The following is an 18,154-nucleotide window of genomic DNA, read 5'->3' on the forward strand; positions in this document are numbered from 1 at the left end:
TATGCACTCATGGCTATAAACTTTCCTCTCAGGACTGCCTTTGTTGTGTCCCATCGGTTTCAGTATGTTGTTTTCATTTTCATTGACTTCCAGAAACCTTTTAATTTCCTCTTTTATTTCATCAATGACCCATCATTCATTAAGCAATTAGTTATTCAGTTTCCAGCTGTTTGCATATTTTTTATCTTTACTTTTGTTGTTGAGTTCTAGTTTTATTGCATTGTGATCTGATAGAAAGCATGGTATAATTTCTATTTTCTTATATTTGCTGAGGCTTGCTTTGTGCCCTAGGATATGATCTATTTTGGAGAAGGTTCCATGGGCTGCTGAGAAGAATGTATATTGTGTAGAAGTTGGATGAAATGTTCTGTAGACATCAACTAGGTCCATTTGATCTATATTGTATATTTTAGATCTAGGATTTCTTTATTGATTTTTTGTTTGGATGACCTATCTATTGTTGATAATGGGGTGCTAAAGTCTCCCACACTGTGTTGGAGTTAGTATATGCTTTTAGGTCTTTCAGGGTATGTTTGATGAAATTGGGTGCATTTACATTGGGTGCATATGGGTTGATAATTGTTATTTCCTTTTGGTCTATTTCCCCTTTTATTAGTATGGAATGTCCTTCTTTATCTCGTTTGATCAATGTAGGTTTGAAGTCTACTTTGTCAGAGATAAGTATTGCTACTCCTGCCTGTTTTGGGGAGCCATCGTCTTGGTAAATCTTCTTCCAGCCTTTCATCCTAAGCCTGTGCTTATTTCTGTTGGTGAGATGGGTCTCCTGTAAGCAACAAGACTTTTATTGCTCCATCTATTTTGAATGATAGTTTTGCTGCGTAGAGTATCCTGGCATTTAAGTTATTTTCATTCAGTGCCCAGAAGATCTCACCCCACGATCTTCTTGCTTTTAATGTTTCTGTTGAGAAGTCTTCTGTGATTTTGATGGGTTTACCTTTGTATGTTATTTGTTTTTTCTCTCTTACAGCCGTCATTATTCTTTCTCCAGTCTCTGTATTTGTTGTTTTAATGATAATATGCCGTGGGGTAGATCTATTTTGGTCTGGTCTGTTTGGTGTTCTGGAGGCCTCTTGCATCTTTATGGGAATAGATTTCTCTAGATTTGGGAAATTTTCTTTTATTATTTTGTTGAAAATATTACGCATTCCCTTTGCTTGCACCTCTCCTCCTTCTTCAATGCCCATGATTCTCAGGTTTGGTCTTTTGATGGAGTCAGTGAGTTCTTGCATTTTCTTTTCACAGGTCTTGAGTTGTTTAACTAATAGTTCTTGGTTTTTCCTTTAATTACCATTTCATCTTCGAGTTCTGAGATTCTGTCTTCTGTTTGTTCTGTTCTGCTGAACTGGCCTTCCATTTTGTTTTGCAATTCTGTTTCGTTCTTTTTTCTGACTTTTCCATATCCTGAGTATCTTCCTCTTTACTGTTGTCTATTTTCATCCTGAGTTCACTTATCTCTTTATTAATCGTGTTCTTTATGTCACTTTGGTGTTTATACAGTGCTTCTATGGTTTCTTTTATTTCTTCTTGTGCTTTTTCAAATTCTCTATTTTTGCTGTCTTGGAATTTCTTGAGTGTCTCCTGTACATTTTGGTTGACCATATCCAATATCATCTCTATAAAATTCTCATTGATTACCTGTAGTATTTCTTCTTTTAGATTATTCTTGTGGGCTTCATTGGGTTCTTTGGCATAATGTTTATCTTCATTTTGTTGGAGTCTAGATCTGAGTATCTGTTTTCTTCATTCCCCTGTCTCCTGTACTAATTTTTTGCTGTGGGGAAACTGGTTTCCCTGTTTTTTCTGTCTTCCCTTCATTGCCCTTGGTGTTGTTATTGTCCCTGTACTGTGTGCAATTAAGTATTTTCTAGCTTGTAATAATAACAATGGCGATATTTAGAATGGAAGGGTGAGAGGAGAGGAAAAGCAAAGAAGGTGAATAAAAAGGGAAAAACAAACAAGTAAAAAAACAAAACAAACAACAAAAAAAACAGTGTCAAAGAAATAAACAGAGATAGTGTACTAATCAACAGTAAGCTAAACAGGCATTAGAGAGACAGGGAGAGGATTAAGAAAAAATTCCCAAGTTCAAATGCAATAAAGTTTCAGTCTTAATAATTTTAGTGTTAGTCCCTCAGCCTCCAATTTTGGAGATGGTGTCTCAGAATTAGTTCTGTCGTTGTCTCATCAAAGGGAAAAAAAACCAAACCAAACCAAACAAAACCAAAAAAACACCTCAAAGTGTCCCAAGTTCAAATGCAATACATTTTCAGTAAGTTTTTCAGCATGCAGGTGTAGTTCAGTTGTTGTTTCATCAAAGGAAGAGAGAAAAAAAAAGAATCTGGAGACAGTTCTGTGAATGGCTATCTGAGGCTGTGGCTCACCTGCCCCCTACTGTCAGCCTGCTGTTGCTGGAAGCTTTATTTATGCAGATCTCAGGAGTGAGCTTAACACTCACCTGGCCCCACAGGCTTTGTTTACTTAGAGTTCTCCTGGGCGAGACCACCTCTGCTACAAGCTTTCCCCTTTCCAAGCACACTAGGGGAGGTGACACTGCACTTGCTTTCTCAGGCCAGCGTGTTTATTTACAGTTCACATAGGAAGTGGGTCTTCCCCCCCTCCTGTGGAATTTTCCTCCCACCGCCACTTTTACAAGCTTTCCTGCTCCTGGCTGCTGGGTGTGTGCTGCCACTCCTGCCTTCTCCAGCTGGCTTATTGTGAGGGATTTCCCCACTCCCCCCCTTCAGTGCTCAGGGTGCCCCGCCCTCTTTGCTACATGTCTTTTTTATTGTTGTTGTTTATTATTCAGTTTTTTTTTCTTTTTTCCCTGGGTGGGGTCGGTCTGTCCAGGGGACTGTGCTGATCTGGCCCAGGGTTGTCTGTGGGAGTACCACATGCTGCTTAGCTCACCTTGTGGTACGCATCTTCCCAACCTGTCTGGGTGCTGGTATCTGGCAGGGCACAGGAGCCCTCCTGGTTTCTCCATGTAATGTGAAGTGGGGATGCTATGCGTGGGGTGGGGGTGTGGAGGAGTCAAAGTTTTGTCTCTTCTCGGTGTTTTTTCCTGTAAAGTGTATCTCCAGCATCTTTCCAAGATTTTACTTTAGGAAGCATGCTTTCTGCTTCCTCCCTCTAGCCACCATCTTGGAATCCCACCATACATTATTTAAAAGGAGCTCAAGAAGGAAGGGCTTTAGGGAGACTGTTCCTTTAAGACCAAACCTAGGTAGGTGACCTGTGGGAGGCATAATTGAACCTTCTCTTTAGAGACTTTGTATCCCTGGAGGCCAGAAAGTTTTAAAAAGGACTCAGTTGCCCTGCAGATGAGGGGCACTGAAGAAGGGTGGCCTCTGGGTAGTGCCAACCTAATAAGTCTCTGGTTAGGGTTTGTCCACAAAGATGAGGGCTGTCTTTAAACTCTTGTGGCAAAACTGTCTAGGTTAGTTGCTGTGAAGTGTTTGTGGGACCTTTAAAGGCAAATAGAGGCTGGCTGTCAGAATGCAGGTTAAATATAGCATTTTTGGATAAAAGAGAGCTTTAGCTCATCATTTTACATAAAATGACACTTTTCATATCATTTAGATAAAGTATAGGCACAATGCTGTTACAAGGTGGTCATTTAAGAGAACTTTGCATGATCAAATACATAAATGAAGTCTGCAAGTATATAAATGAACTGATTTAGTAGTACTTAAAGCTTGACAAGGTTAATAGAAAACACAATTTTTTTTTGATAAAATGTTTAAGATAACATTATTTTATAGACATAGAGAGTTTGATTTTAGTTTGACATGACCTTACAAATCGTTTTAGGCAGCTCTTAGATTACAGTTAACTTTAACTTTATCACACATTGAAGTTTATCTATCTATATTCTTTTCAGTAGTTTACTTTGCAACTTGCACTTCAAAATTAACTTCCACAAGAACCTTAATTTTAAATAAAACTGTCTTTCCTTTTTGGCTGATGGATGAGACCATCCACCCCTATCATGGAGATCTGTGAAGGATAAAGCTTACCTGAGAAGTCAGGTAGCACCAAGTAGGTGATCAAGGCCTACCTGCTACTTGGGCAGTTACCCTGGGCTCCTCCGAGGTGATCTTGAAGAGGGCCAAGGTCCCAGGGCCACATCAGTCTTCTGCCACCGGGCCCAAGAGGTCTGTGAGGCCTTACTCTGTTGAGAGTGGGAGTGGGAGACTGACCTACCTTGCAGAGACAAAGAGGGGCAGTCATCCTCCGGTGTCCAGTCTGGCCACATTGTGGACAGGGTCCTGGCAGTGGGCGAGGTGAAGGGCAGTGTTTTGCCCAGTGTCCCATCTGGTTGCACTTGAAGCAGGCCCTGGAGGTGTGCATTGTCTGGCCCATCTTGAAGTTGGAGGAGGTGGCCTCAGGGCAGCCACCAAGAGCTGGGCCTTTCACTGGTCTCAAACCTCATCTCGGTTATTAAATACCTTAAATGTCATTTTTCACAAGATCTCCCTGTGGGAGTTGAGGGCCATCCTCTGCCTGTTTAAGTTTTCTTTGACTATCAGGGAATGATTGGGAAATAAAATGAGAGTTGAGAATAATTGGGTTAGGTATTTAAATTCTTTAATATAGGAGACTGAGTCATTAGAGAAGGAGCCAAATCTCTTTTCAATTTGAGAGAGAGGTCAGTCATGGAAAAAAGGCACATGAACTCTCATAATGCCATCAGCTCCTGCCACCTCCCAGAGTGGTACAGGTGGGCTGAGCGTGCTTGGGAGGAGGTATGGGAGTGGGTACGGGACACAGGTGGGGAGGAGAAGGGTGAGGGTGTAGCAGGGGCTGAGGGCAAGGCTGGAAATGTTGGTCCCTGAGGAGCCAATGGCTCAGGGTCAATAGTGACTACTGTAGAAGGAGAATAGGGTGGCAGCTGTTTGGGAGAGCCAGCAGGAGTGGCAGAAGGGGGGTCTGAGTCATGGGAGGGTAAAGTGGGAGAAGAGATTGATGTAGAGGACTGGCAGGAGGAGTTGAGAGGTAGGCAGACAGAGCCTGTGAGGTCACAAGTACGAGAGTTCAGTGGGAGGGAGAGACACAGACTTTGAGAGGAGTTTTATCACTGGCACGGAGGATTTGAACAGTGTTACAAGATTGGAGCAGGGAGGGTTGAGAGCAGAGAGAAAGGAAAGCTTAGACAAATGGAATTTCGGATCACTTGCCATTGCGATGGCAGAAATTGTTAAGACCTAGAAGTGTGTGAAAATCAGTCGCTTAGGTTTTATATCGTCTTGGAGACCAAGGGGGAGGGTGCAGAGAAGGCATCCCTGTGGACGCGTCTAATGTAGAGTGAGAAGTCTCCATAATGTAGAAGGAGAGAGAGCGAGAGAATGCAAGAGAGAGTGGGCAGGTGCCTTGGTGAGTTTACTCTTCAGGCCAATATAGATCTAGGTCAAGATCTAGCCTCCCTTATGTGACTCAGGCAAGGAGAGCAGAATCGTCTGGTTGCCATTTGGTCAAGTAAGCTGGAGGGGCTGTTGAGCTCTCACCCTAGGCAGATGAAAGGAAGACAGGGAGGGAGAGCAGAAGAGAGGGAGTGAGAGTAGGAGTGTCACCTGGACAGGTTCCCAAGGGCAGGCATCCCCGGCCTAGGTTGCCATCCAGCAGGAAAGGTCCAAACCAGTTAGCCAGGCATCTCCGTGCTAAGTGGTGTGTGCCTCAGTGGGCAGGAGAGGCATACCTGGCGTAGCTACGACTTCAGGACCAGGCAGAGCAGGTAGCCTCGGCAGGAGCGTGACACTTACCGAGCCTGAGGAGTAGGTCAAGTGGAGAGCCATGGAAGAGAGAGGCTAATGATGGATGGAAAAGCCAGCAGGGCAGTAAGGTCTGAAATCCACAGTCTGGAGGCACGTGGGGTCAATTCAGCAATCTGGGTTCAGGAGAGGGCAGGACATGGAGACCAAGGGAGCAACCCCAGGCTGGAGCATCCTTCTCCCGGGTTTCCACATTGTACATACCTGACTTTGGGTCTGTTTTTAAATATCAGAACAAGTAAAATAAAATTTAAAAATCAAAGTGTCATTCACAACTAATATCTTAGTTCTTGTTAGGTCCCTGGCATTCTTGGGGCCAGCAGAAGTTCCTGAGCCTAGCACCGAAAACAGACCCCTGCTTGTTTCCCTGCCTGATTATTTCTCGGCCTGCAAAACAACTTAGAAACTTCCAGTTACTCAACTAGCCAGGCATGCCGACCTGTTCCATCTGGTAATCGCAAATAATCAGAGACCAGAGACTCTCTCCCTCCCCCATGGCTTGGCCACTCCTATAAAGCCCACTACTCATTTCAGCCAAGCTGCTTCACTCTGAACTCAAAAAGAGTGACAGCACTGCGGTCTGGTTCCAATAAATCTTTCTTGTCCACACATGGTGTGGCCTTTATTCAGCAGTACCTTACAGTTCTAACTACTGCTAGCTAAAGATAATTAACATTTTTCAAAAATTTGTCCTCCCTGCATTGGTTTTGGTTCCCTAAACCACTATTTTGCCTTTTTGTTTTGTTTTGTTTTTAATTATGTTGATCAAGCACATGGCTTTTTTTGTTTGTTTGTTTGTTTGTTTTTAAGTTTTCATTGTGGATGAGGAAACCAAAGCCCAGGACTTCCAAGATCACACACCTATTTAAGATGATGGACAAGGACTCAAATGATCTTCATTTTTTTAAGAAAAATGCTGTGTATCTTTGAGAACTGTCACAATATCCTCTTGTTTTTGTGGTGCCTACATCTTATATGTTTATTCTAATGTTGTACCTAAGTACCACATTGCTGGTGGGTTGAATGAATAAATGATTCTTTTTTTTATCACATTCAAGTCCTAACTGACTGCTAAATTAAGGTTCTGATAGCTGTGACTATTTATTTTGGTAGTATTGGGGCTTTTAACTCAGAGCCTCATAACCTGCTAGGCAGGCACTCTACCACTTGAGCCACTCAGCCAGCTCTAATATATGTTAGTGTAGCAATCTCATAACATAAATCAGCCCCATGGCATCTTAGGAAGGTGGAAGCCCCAGCAATCTGGGAGATGCAGAGGCCAGTGGACCAGGAGGTACAGGAAGGCTCTGTGCTCCAAAAATGGACCTATAGGATCTCACTACAAACTGTTCTTTAGGTTAGGTTAGGACAGAAGCCATACATATACATATATATATATATATATATATATCCCCACTCCAGCGCTCAGAGGACACCCAGTTTCCAGACCCTGCTTTGTGTCTCTTCACTCAGCCTTACTCTATCAATCAAGTTTCTTTCCTGCCTGTAACTCTGATGCTCCAGCCTCTTATTCTTGAGAGAGCTCTGAGAGCAAGAGCCCTCTAGAGCATCTGTGGAATCCCCCATGACATCTCACACCTGTGGCGTTATCACCTGTAGATCAGATCCTTTTCATAACTACCCACTAAGCTTGAAGGATGCTTCAAATCCATCACAAGCTAGGAGGGGTGCAGGGAAGATCTTCCATCTGCTACTCTGCCAGGCAATGAGTTTCAGCCTTAGTGTGTCTTCAGTACTGCTATAGGGAAAAATTAAGCTAATAGCTTCCATATCCATATCCATATCCAGGATTTTTAACAACAAATGACTCTTTCTGATACAATCCTTTATGCCATCATGGGAGACAGGAGACACTAGCATGCAACAATGAAGTCCCAGTCTTTGGAGATAAGAAATCCTGGGGTCAAATTCTAGTTTGATGACTTACAAAGAGCTTTGAAGTCTTCAGCACTCAACCTTTCTGAAACTAGCCTTCTCATCTACAAAATGGGGATGAAAATAAAAATATCTACTTCACAGGATGGTCATGAAAATAACGTTACAAGAAAAAATATATAGAAACAGCATACTGTCCTGTTGACTGTGTGACTTCAACCGTTACTGAACTCACTTTGTGCACTCTTTATGTGCTCATATCAAATGGTGTGCAAGTACAGAATATTTCATTATTTTCAAATTATTTCATATCTTTTATTTTTAATTGACACATCATAATTATACATTTTTATGAGGTACAGCATGATAAAATGAGTAATGGTCAGATATGAGTAATTGGCATGTCACTTGAGACATTTATCATTTCTTTTTTTTTTATTCATATGTGCATACAATGCTTGGGTCATTTCTCCCCCCTGCCCCCACCCCCTCCCTTACCCCCAACCCCACCCCCTCCCTCTCACCCCCACCCCCTCGATACCCGGCAGAAACTATTTTGCCTTTATCTCTAATTTTTTTTTTTTTCATTTTTCTTTTATTATTCATATGTGCATACAAGGCTTGGTTTATTTCTCCCCCCTGCCCCCACCCCCTCCCTTACCACCCACTCCACCCCCTCCCGCTCCCCCCCTCAATACCCAGCATAAACTATTTTGCCCTTATCTCTAATTTTGTTGTAGAGAGAGTATAAGCAATAATAGGAAGGAACAAGGGGTTTTGCTGGTTGAGATAAGGATAGCTATACAGGGCATTCACTCACATTGATTTCCTGTGCGTGGGTGTTACCTTCTAGGTTAATTCTTTTTGATCTAACCTTTTCTCTACTACCTGCTCCCCTTTTCCTATTGGCCTCAGTTGCTTTAAGGTATCTGCTTTAGTTTCTCTGCATTAAGGGCAACAAATGCTAGCTAGTTTTTTAGGTGTCTTACCTATCCTCACCCCTCCCTTGTGTGCTCTCGCTTTTATCATGTGCTCATAGTCCAATCCCCTTGTTGTGTTTGCCCTTGATCTAATGTCCACATATGAGGGAGAACATACGATTTTTGGTCTTTTGAGCCAGGCTAACCTCACTCAGAATGATGTTCTCCAATTCCATCCATTTACCAGCGAATGATAACATTTCATTCTTCTTCATGGCTGCATAAAATTCCATTGTGTATAGATACCACATTTTCTTAATCCATTCGTCAGTGCTGGGGCATCTTGGCTGTTTCCATAACTTGGCTATTGTGAATAGTGCCGCAATAAACATGGATGTGCAGGTGCCTCTGGAGTAACAGTCTTTTGGGTATATCCCCAAGAGTGGTATTGCTGGATCAAATGGTAGATCGATGTCCAGCTTTTTAAGTAGCCTCCAAATTTTTTTCCAGAGTGGTTGTACTAGTCTACATTCCCACCAACAGTGTAAGAGGGTTCCTTTTTCCCCCGCATCCTCGCCAACACCTGTTGTTGGTGGTGTTGCTGATGATGGCTATTCTAACAGGGGTGAGGTGGAATCTTAGTGTGGTTTTAATTTGCATTTCCTTTATTGCTAGAGATGGTGAGCATTTTTTCATGTGTTTTCTGGCCATTTGAATTTCTTCTTTTGAGAAAGTTCTGTTTAGTTCACATGCCCATTTCTTTATTGGTTCATTAGTTTTGGGAGAATTTAGTTTTTTAAGTTCCCTGTATATTCTGGTTATCAGTCCTTTGTCTGATGTATAATTGGCAAATATTTTCTCCCACTCTGTGGGTGTTCTCTTCAGTTTAGAGACCATTTCTTTTGATGAACAGAAGCTTTTTAGTTTTATGAGGTCCCATTTATCTATGCTATCTCTTAGTTGCTGTGCTGCTGGAGTTTCATTGAGAAAGTTCTTACCTATACCTACTAACTCCAGAGTATTTCCTACTCTTTCTTGTATCAACTTAAGAGTTTGGGGTCTGATATGAAGATCCTTGATCCATTTTGAGTTAATCTTGGTATAGGGTGATATACATGGATCTAGTTTCAGTTTTTTGCAGACTGCTAACCAGTTTTCCCAGCAGTTTTTGTTGAAGAGGCTGCTATTTCTCTATCGTATATTTTTAGCTCCTTTGTCAAAGATAAGTTGCTTATAGTTGTGTGGCTTCATATCTGGATCCTCTATTCTGTTCCACTGGTCTTCATGTCTGTTTTTGTGCCAGTACCATGCTGTTTTTATTATTATTGCTTTGTAATATAGTTTGAAGTCAGGTATTGTGATACCTCCTGCATTGTTCTTTTGACTGAGTATTGCCTTGGCTATTCGTGGCCTCTTGTTTTTCCATATAAATTTAACAGTAGATTTTTCAATCTCTTTGATGAATGTCATTGGAATTTTGATGGGAATTGCATTAAACATGTAGATTACTTTTGGGAGTATAGACATTTTTACTATGTTGATTCTACCAATCCATGAGCATGGGAGATCTCTCCACTTTCTATAGTCTTCCTCAATCTCTTTCTTCAGAAGTGTATAGTTTTCCTTGTAGAGGTCTTTCACATCTTTTGTTAGGTTTACACCTAGGTATTTGATTTTTTTTGAGGCTATTGTAAATGGAATTGTTTTCATACATTCTTTTTCCGTTTGCTCATTGTTAGTGTATAGAAATGCTAATGATTTTTCTATGTTGATTTTATATCCTGCTACCTTGCTATAGCTATTGATGATGTCTAGAAGCTTCTGAGTAGAGTTTTTTGGTCTTTAAGGTATAGGATCATGTCATCTGCAAATAGGGATATTTTGACAGTTTCTTTACCTATTTGTATTCCTTTTATTCCTTCTTCTTGCCTAATTGCTCTGGCTAGGAATTCCAGTACTATGTTGAATAGGAGTGGAGATAGTGGGCATCCTTGTCTGGTTCCTGATTTTAGAGGGAATGGTTTTAATTTTTCTCCATTAAGTATAATGCTGGCTGTAGGTTTGTCATATATAGCTTTTATAATGTTGAGGAACTTTCCTTCTATTCCTAGTTTTCTTAGAGCTTTTATCATGAAATGATGTTGGATCTTATCAAAGGCTTTTTCTGCATCTATTGAGATGATCAAGTGGCTTTTGTCTTTGCTTCTGTTAATGTGGTTTAATACATTTATTGATTTTCGCATGTTGAACCACCCCTGCATCCCTGGGATGAAGCCTACCTGGTTGTGGTGAATAATCTTTTTGATGTGTTGCTGAATTCGATTTGCCATTATTTTGTTGAGGATTTTTGCATCAATGTTCATTAAGGAGATTGGCCTATAGTTCTCCTTTTTGGAGGTGTCTTTGCCTGGTTTTGGGATAAGTGTAATAGTGGCTTCATAAAATGTGTTTGGCAGTTTTCCTTCCCTTTCTATTTCATGGAACAGTTTAAGGAGGGTTGGTATCAGTTCTTCTTTAAAGGTCTGATAGAATTCAGCAGAGAATCCATCAGGTCCTGGACTTTTCTTTTTGGGGAGACTCTTGATTGCTGCTTCAATTTCATTTTGTGTTATAGGTCTATTCAGGTGATTAATTTCCTCTTGGTTCAGTTTTGGATGATCATATGTATCTAGAAATCTGTCCATTTCTTTTAGATTTTCAAATTTATTTGAATATAGGTTCTCAAAGTAGTCTCTGATGATTTCCTGGACTTCCATGGTGTTTGTTGTTATCTCCCCTTTTGCATTCCTGATTCTGCTAATTTGGGTTTTTTCTCTCCTCATTTTAGTCAGGTTTGCCAGGGGTCTATCGATCTTGTTTATTTTTTCCAAGAACCAACTTTTTGTTTCATTAATTCTTTGTATGGTTTTTTTGGTTTCTATTTCGTTGATTTCAGCTCTTATTTTTATTATTTCTCTCCTTCTATTTGTTTTGGGATTTGCTTGTTCTTGTTTTTCTAGGAGTTTGAGATGTATCATTAGGTCATTGATTTGGGATCTTTCAATCTTTTTAATATATGCACTCATGGCTATAAACTTTCCTCTCAAGACTGCCTTAGCTGTGTCCCATAGGTTCTGGTAGGTTGTGTTTTCATTTTCATTGACTTCTAGGAACTTTTTAATTTCCTCTTTTATTGCATCGATGATCCATTCTTCATTAAGTAATGAGTTATTTAGTTTCCAGCTGTTTGCATGTTTTTTGTCTTTACTTTTGTTGTTGAGTTCTACTTTTACTGCATTGTGGTCAGATAGTATGCATGGTATTATTTCTATTTTCTTATATTTGCTGAGGCTTGCCTTGTGCCCTAGGATATGATCTATTTTGGAGAAGGTTCCATGGGCTGCTGAGAAGAATGTATATTGTGTAGAGGTTGGATGAAATGTTCTGTAGACATCTACTAGGTCCACTTGATCTATTGCATATTTTAGATCTTGGATTTCTTTATTGAGTTTTTGTTTGGATGACCTATCTATTGATGTTAATGGAGTGTTAAAGTCTCCCACAACCACTGTGTTGGCGTTTATATATGCTTTTAGGTCTTTCAGGGTATGTTTGATGAAATTGGGTGCGTTGACATTGGGTGCGTACAGATTGATGATTATTATTTCCTTTTGGTCTATTTCCCCTTTTATTAGTATGGAATGTCCTTCTTTATCTCGTTTGATCAATGTAGGTTTGAAGTCTACTTTGTCAGAGATAAGTATTGCTACTCCTGCTTGTTTTCGGGGGCCATTGGCTTGGTAAATCTTCTTCCAGCCTTTCATCCTAAGCATATGCTTATTTCTGTTGGTGAGATGAGTCTCCTGTAAGCAACAAATTGTTGGATCTTCTTTTTTAATCCATTTTGTCAAACGGTGTCTTTTGATGGGTGAATTAAGTCCATTAACATTAAGTGTTAGTACTGATAGGTATGTGGTGATTCCTGCCATTTAGTTATCTTAGTTGTTTGAAGGTTTGATTGTGTGTACCTAACTTGATGTTACTCTCTACTGTCTTGCTTTTTCTTATCCTGTGGTTTGGTGCTGCCTGCCTTTTCATGGTTAAGTTGGGTGTCACTTTCTGTGTGCAGGATCCCTTGCAGAATCTTTTGTAATGGTGGCTTTGTGGTCACATATTGTTTTAGTTTCTGCTTATCATGGAAGACTTTTATTGCTCCATCTATTTTGAATGATAGCTTTGCTGGGTAGAGTATCCTGGGGTTGAAGTTATTTTCATTCAGTGCCTGGAAGATCTCACCCCACGCTCTTCTTGCTTTTAATGTTTCTGTTGAGAAGTCTGCTGTGATTTTGATGGGTTTACCTTTGTATGTTACTTGTTTTTTCTCTCTTGCAGCCTTCAATATTCTTTCCTTAGTTTCTGAACTTGTTGTTTTAATGATGATATGTCGTGGAGTAGTTCTATTTTGATCTGGTCTGTTTGGTGTCCTGGAGGCCTCTTGCATTTGTATGGGAATATCTTTCTCTAGATTTGGGAAATTTTCCGTTATTATTTTGTTGAATATATTACGCATTCCCTTCGCTTGCACCTCTTCTCCTTCTTCGATGCCCATGATTCTCAAGTTTGGTCTTTTGATGGAGTCAGTGAGTTCTTGCATTTTCTTTTCACAGGTCTTGAGTTGTTTAATTAGTAGTTCTTCAGTTTTTCCTTTAATTACCATTTCATCTTCAAGTTCTGAGATTCTGTCTTCTGTTTGTTCTATTCGGCTGGATTGGCCTTCCGTTTTGTTTTGCAGTTCTGTTTCGTTCTTTTTTCTGAGGTTTTCCATATCCTGGCTGTTTTCTTCTTTATTGTTGTCTATTTTTGTCCTGAGTTCATTTATCCATTTATTCATTGTGTTCTCTCTTTCACTTTGGTGTTTATACAGTGCTTCTATGGTTTCCTTTATTTCTTCTTTTGCTTTTTCAAATTCTCTATTTTTATTGTCTTGGAATTTCTTGAGTGTCTCCTGTACATTTTGGTTGACCCTATCCAGTATCATCTCTATAAAATTCTCATTGAGTACTTGTAGTATGTCTTCTTTTAAATTATTCTTGTAGGCTTCATTGGGTCCTTTGGCATAGTTTATCTTCATTTTGTTGGAGTCTGGCTCTGCGTTTCTGTTCTCTTCATTCCCCTCTGGTTCCTGTACTAATTTTTTGCTGTGGGGAAACTGGTTTCCTTGTTTTTTCTGTCTTCCTGTCATTGTCCTTGGTGTTGTTACTGTCCCTGTACTGTGTGTAATTAAGTATTTTCTAGCTTGTAATAATAACAATGGTAATATTGAGAATGGAAGAGTGAGCTGAGATGGAAAGCAAGAAGTTAAAGAAAAGGGGAAAACAAATATACAGACAAGAGGGAGAAAGCAGAACAAGGTATCAGACAAGAGAGTTTCAAAGGTATAAACAGGGAGTGTTAGTGTACTAATCGACAGTAAGCTGAACAGACAATAGAGTGACAGAGAGAGGATTGAAAATCAAAGATAAAAAAAATAAAAAATAAGTATATGAAAGTAATATCTATTTATAAAAATGAATTAAAATAAAATGGAAAATAGAAAATTAAAAAAAACAAAAAAAAACAAAAAACCAAAAAACTTCCAAGTTTATATGCAATGCAATTTCAGTCTTAATAATTTGGATGTCCGTCTCAATCTCCAGTCCTGGAGTTGGTGCCTCAGATGTTGTTCTGTAGTTGTCTCATCAAAGGGGATGCATAAAGTAGAACAAAACTACACTCACACACACACAGAAGAAAAAAAAAAAAAAAGCCCCACCAAGTGTCCCCAGTTCAAATGCAATACAGTTTCAGTAAGTTTTTCGGCTTGCAGGTGTAATTCGGTTGTTCTCTCATCAAAGGTAGGGAGAAAAAGAAAAAAAAGCGTCTGGAGGCAGTTCTGAGAGTGGTATCTGCAACTGTGGCTTGCCTGCCTGCTGCTCTCAGCCTGTAGCTGGCGGCGTTATTTATGCAGATCTCTGGGGTGAGCTAGCACTCACCTGGTCCCACAGGCTTTGTTTGCTCAGAGTTCTCCTGTGCGGGGGGCCTCTGCCACAGGCTTTTCCCTTTCCAAGCACTGGGAAAGGCGCCACTGCCCCGCGTTGTCAGGCCTGCGTGTTTATTTACAGTTCACATGGGAAGTGGGTCTTCCCTCCTCTCACAAGCGTCCCCGCTCCTGGTTGCTGGGCACGCCCCGCTCCCGCCAGAGCCTCTCCGGCCCGCCCGGCTCGTTTATTTACAGTCCCGGGAAGGAATCCCTTCCCCCAATCTTCAGCGCTCAGGGCGCCCCACCCTCTTTCCAGCGTCTTAACTGTTCTTATTGCTTAGTACTCAGTTTCTCTTTTTTTCCCGGGTGGAGGTCAGTCTGTCCAGGGGGCTATGCTGCTCTGGCCCAGGCTTGTCTGTGGGGGAACCGTGGTACCGCGAAGCTCACCTGGTCCGCGTCTTCCCGAGCCGTATGGGCGCCGGCCACTGGCGGCCCGGGGGCCTCCTCGGTTCTCCGTTTAACATGAAGTGGAGATTCTCTGCGCCAGCTGGAGATGTGGAGTGGTCAAAGTTATGCCTTTTCTCGGTGATTATGCCTGCAAAGTGTGTCTCCAGCGTCTCTCCAAGATTTCACTATAGGAGGGTCGCTTTCTGCTTCCTACCTCTAGCCGCCATCTTGGAATTCTCCTCTAATTTTGTTGAAGAGAGAGTATAAGCAATAATAGGAAGGGACAAGCATTTTTGCTAGTTGAGATAAGGATAGCTATACAGGGAGTTGACTCACATTGATTTCCTGTGCATGTGTGTTATCTTCTAGGTTAATTCTTCTTGATCTAATCTTTCCTGTAGTTCCTGGTCCCCTTCTCCTATTGGCCTCAGTTGCTTTTAAGGTATCTGCTTTAGTTTCTCTGCATTGAGGGCAACAAATGCTAACTAATTTTTTAGGTGTCTTACCTATCCTCATTTATCATTTCTCCATACTGAAAACATTCAAAATCCTCTGTACTAGTTGTTTGGAAATAATTAATTGTCCTCAACTATAATTATTCTACTGTGCTATGTAGAACATTAGTTTTTACACCTACTCAAATGCTTCTCTACATCCTCTCTCTTCATCCTCCCTTCCCCTAATAACTATTTTAACAGAGCTGCTTTGGCTGTGAAATATGTTCAGAGAGTTGGGAACTTTTCATTTCTGGACTGGTGATAGAAGTGACTGTTCTATCAAGAGATGGCAGAAGGGCAGGCCTGTACAAGGAACGATCCCCAAGCTCAGATCATCCAGGTTGGGAAGATACACTGAAAGATGCAAGTACATGTCCCTAGGCAAAGGCAAGAAAACCCACAGTGCACTCCACATGTGAGAAGAAAGTGGGAACTCCTCTCCACAGTCCCAAACCTCACATATCTAGAATTTTACATTTAAATAAAATTTTTTTTAACAATATTGTATGCTAGAAGACATTTTTGGGGGAATTGGTACTAGGATTTGAACTCAGGGCCTTGTACCTGCTAGGCAAGTAGTTTACCACTTAAGCCATGCCTCAGGCTCTAGAAGACTTGTTAAAAAATATATGAGGCAGACATGGTGGTATACACTGTAATTCCAGCTATTTGGTCAGCTGAGGTAGGAGGATCTCAGTCTGAGTAAAAAGAGCAAAACAGGGAGGGGGGTGGTTTAAGTAGCAGAACGCTTACAAGAGGCCCTGAGTTCAAAAAATTATATAAATAAACATATATATATTAGCATTTTACTATAGATAAAACTACTAATTACTGGTGCATTGGACTTGTATGAAAAGATCATGGAAACCTATGTCTATACAACAAAGGGATTATCAATATCACATCAACCACAATCCAGAATGTCTGACCATAATCTTCAGTACACCACAAGGGAGAATTCTGGCCTGAATCTTTGCTGTGCTAACAGCAAAGCAATACTATGCCAGTTGACACACATGTATTTTTTTTTTTGACACACATGTATTTTTACTTTCTTCTTGAAAATAATAATTTAGATTGGGGGTGCAGGTGCTAGTACTTAAATCCAGGATTTTGTACATGCTAAGCAGGTGCTTTATCACTGAGCTATACCTTGAGCCCCAATAATTTAGATTTACTTACATAATTATTTATGTAATAGTTATATAAAACATTTATAAGTCTGGTATGGTTTTATTTTTACTGCACTGGGGGGTTTGAACTCAGGGCCTCACACTTGCTAGGCAGGCATTTTACTCTTGAGCCACTTCACCTACAGTTTATTTTTTGAGACATTTCACTATGTCGTCCAGGCTGCCCTTGAATTTGAGATCCTCCTCCTCTGCCTCCTGAGTACTAAGATTACAGAAGTGGACCACAACACTCAGTTTAAGATTCCTTGGTTCAAGAAATTCTGGTGCCTCAGCCTCCTGAGCAGTTGGGCCTGTGTGCTACTGTGCCTGGCCTCTACTGTTTTTAGATTCTCTGTTTCTCTTCTTGTTAACACAGGGTGTCCTAGCCCAGGCTCACCTCAAACTCACCATTCTCCCACCTCTGCTTCCTTCTGTTTCCTTTACCTCTGCTTTATCATTATCTCCTTCTTCTGGGGACTTTGGATTTAGTTTGCTCTTTTTTTTTTTTTCTTTTTTTTTTTTTGCCTAGTTCACTTAGATTGCTGATTTGGGATCTCTTTTTTCTTTCCTAATGTAGGATTTACAGGAATAAACTTCCTTCTGAACATTTTTGCTTCATTCCATAAGTTGTGGTATGCTGTGTTTTTCCTTTCATTCTCTCAAAATATTTTCTAATTCCCCTGTGATTTCTTCTTTACCCATAGATTAAATATGCATATTTAATTTCCAAGTAATCTTGTCTTCCAATTTTCCCTGTTACTGATTTCTAGCTTCCATTCCACATGTTCAGGATGTTACTCTCTGTGACTTTATTTTAAGTTTACTTAAAATCGTTCTGTGGTCGAACAAATGGTCTATCCATATAAAACACACACACACACACACACACACACACACACAAACTATGCTCCTTATAATCTCCAACCCTCTCTTTTTATGGGTTATTGTTGTAAATTAAATCTTTAGACATTGTGAGCCCAGCACCAGGGCTCACATCTATAATCCTAGCTACTCAGAAAGCAGAGATCAGGAGGATCATGGTTCAAAGCCAGCAAATAGTTCATGAAACCCTATCTCGAAAATACCCAATACAAAAAGGACTGGGGGAGTGGTAAAGCACCTGCCTAGCAAGCAAGAAGCCCCAAGTTCAAACTTCAGTTCAAAACACACACACACACACACACACACACACACACACACACACAAAGGGCTGGCAGAGTGGCTCAAGCAGTAGAGTGTCTGCCTAGCAAGTGGTCTAGTGAGACCACCCACAGAGTGGGAGAAAATATTTGCCAGCTATACATCAGACAAAGGACTGATAACCAGAATATACAGGGAACTCAAAAAACTAAACTCTCTCAAAATCAATGAACCAATAAAGAAATGGGCAAGTGAACTAAACAGAACTTTTTCAAAAGAAGACATTCAAATGGTC

Source organism: Castor canadensis, chromosome 10, assembly GCF_047511655.1.
Source record: "Castor canadensis chromosome 10, mCasCan1.hap1v2, whole genome shotgun sequence".
Taxonomy (NCBI): domain Eukaryota; kingdom Metazoa; phylum Chordata; class Mammalia; order Rodentia; family Castoridae; genus Castor; species Castor canadensis.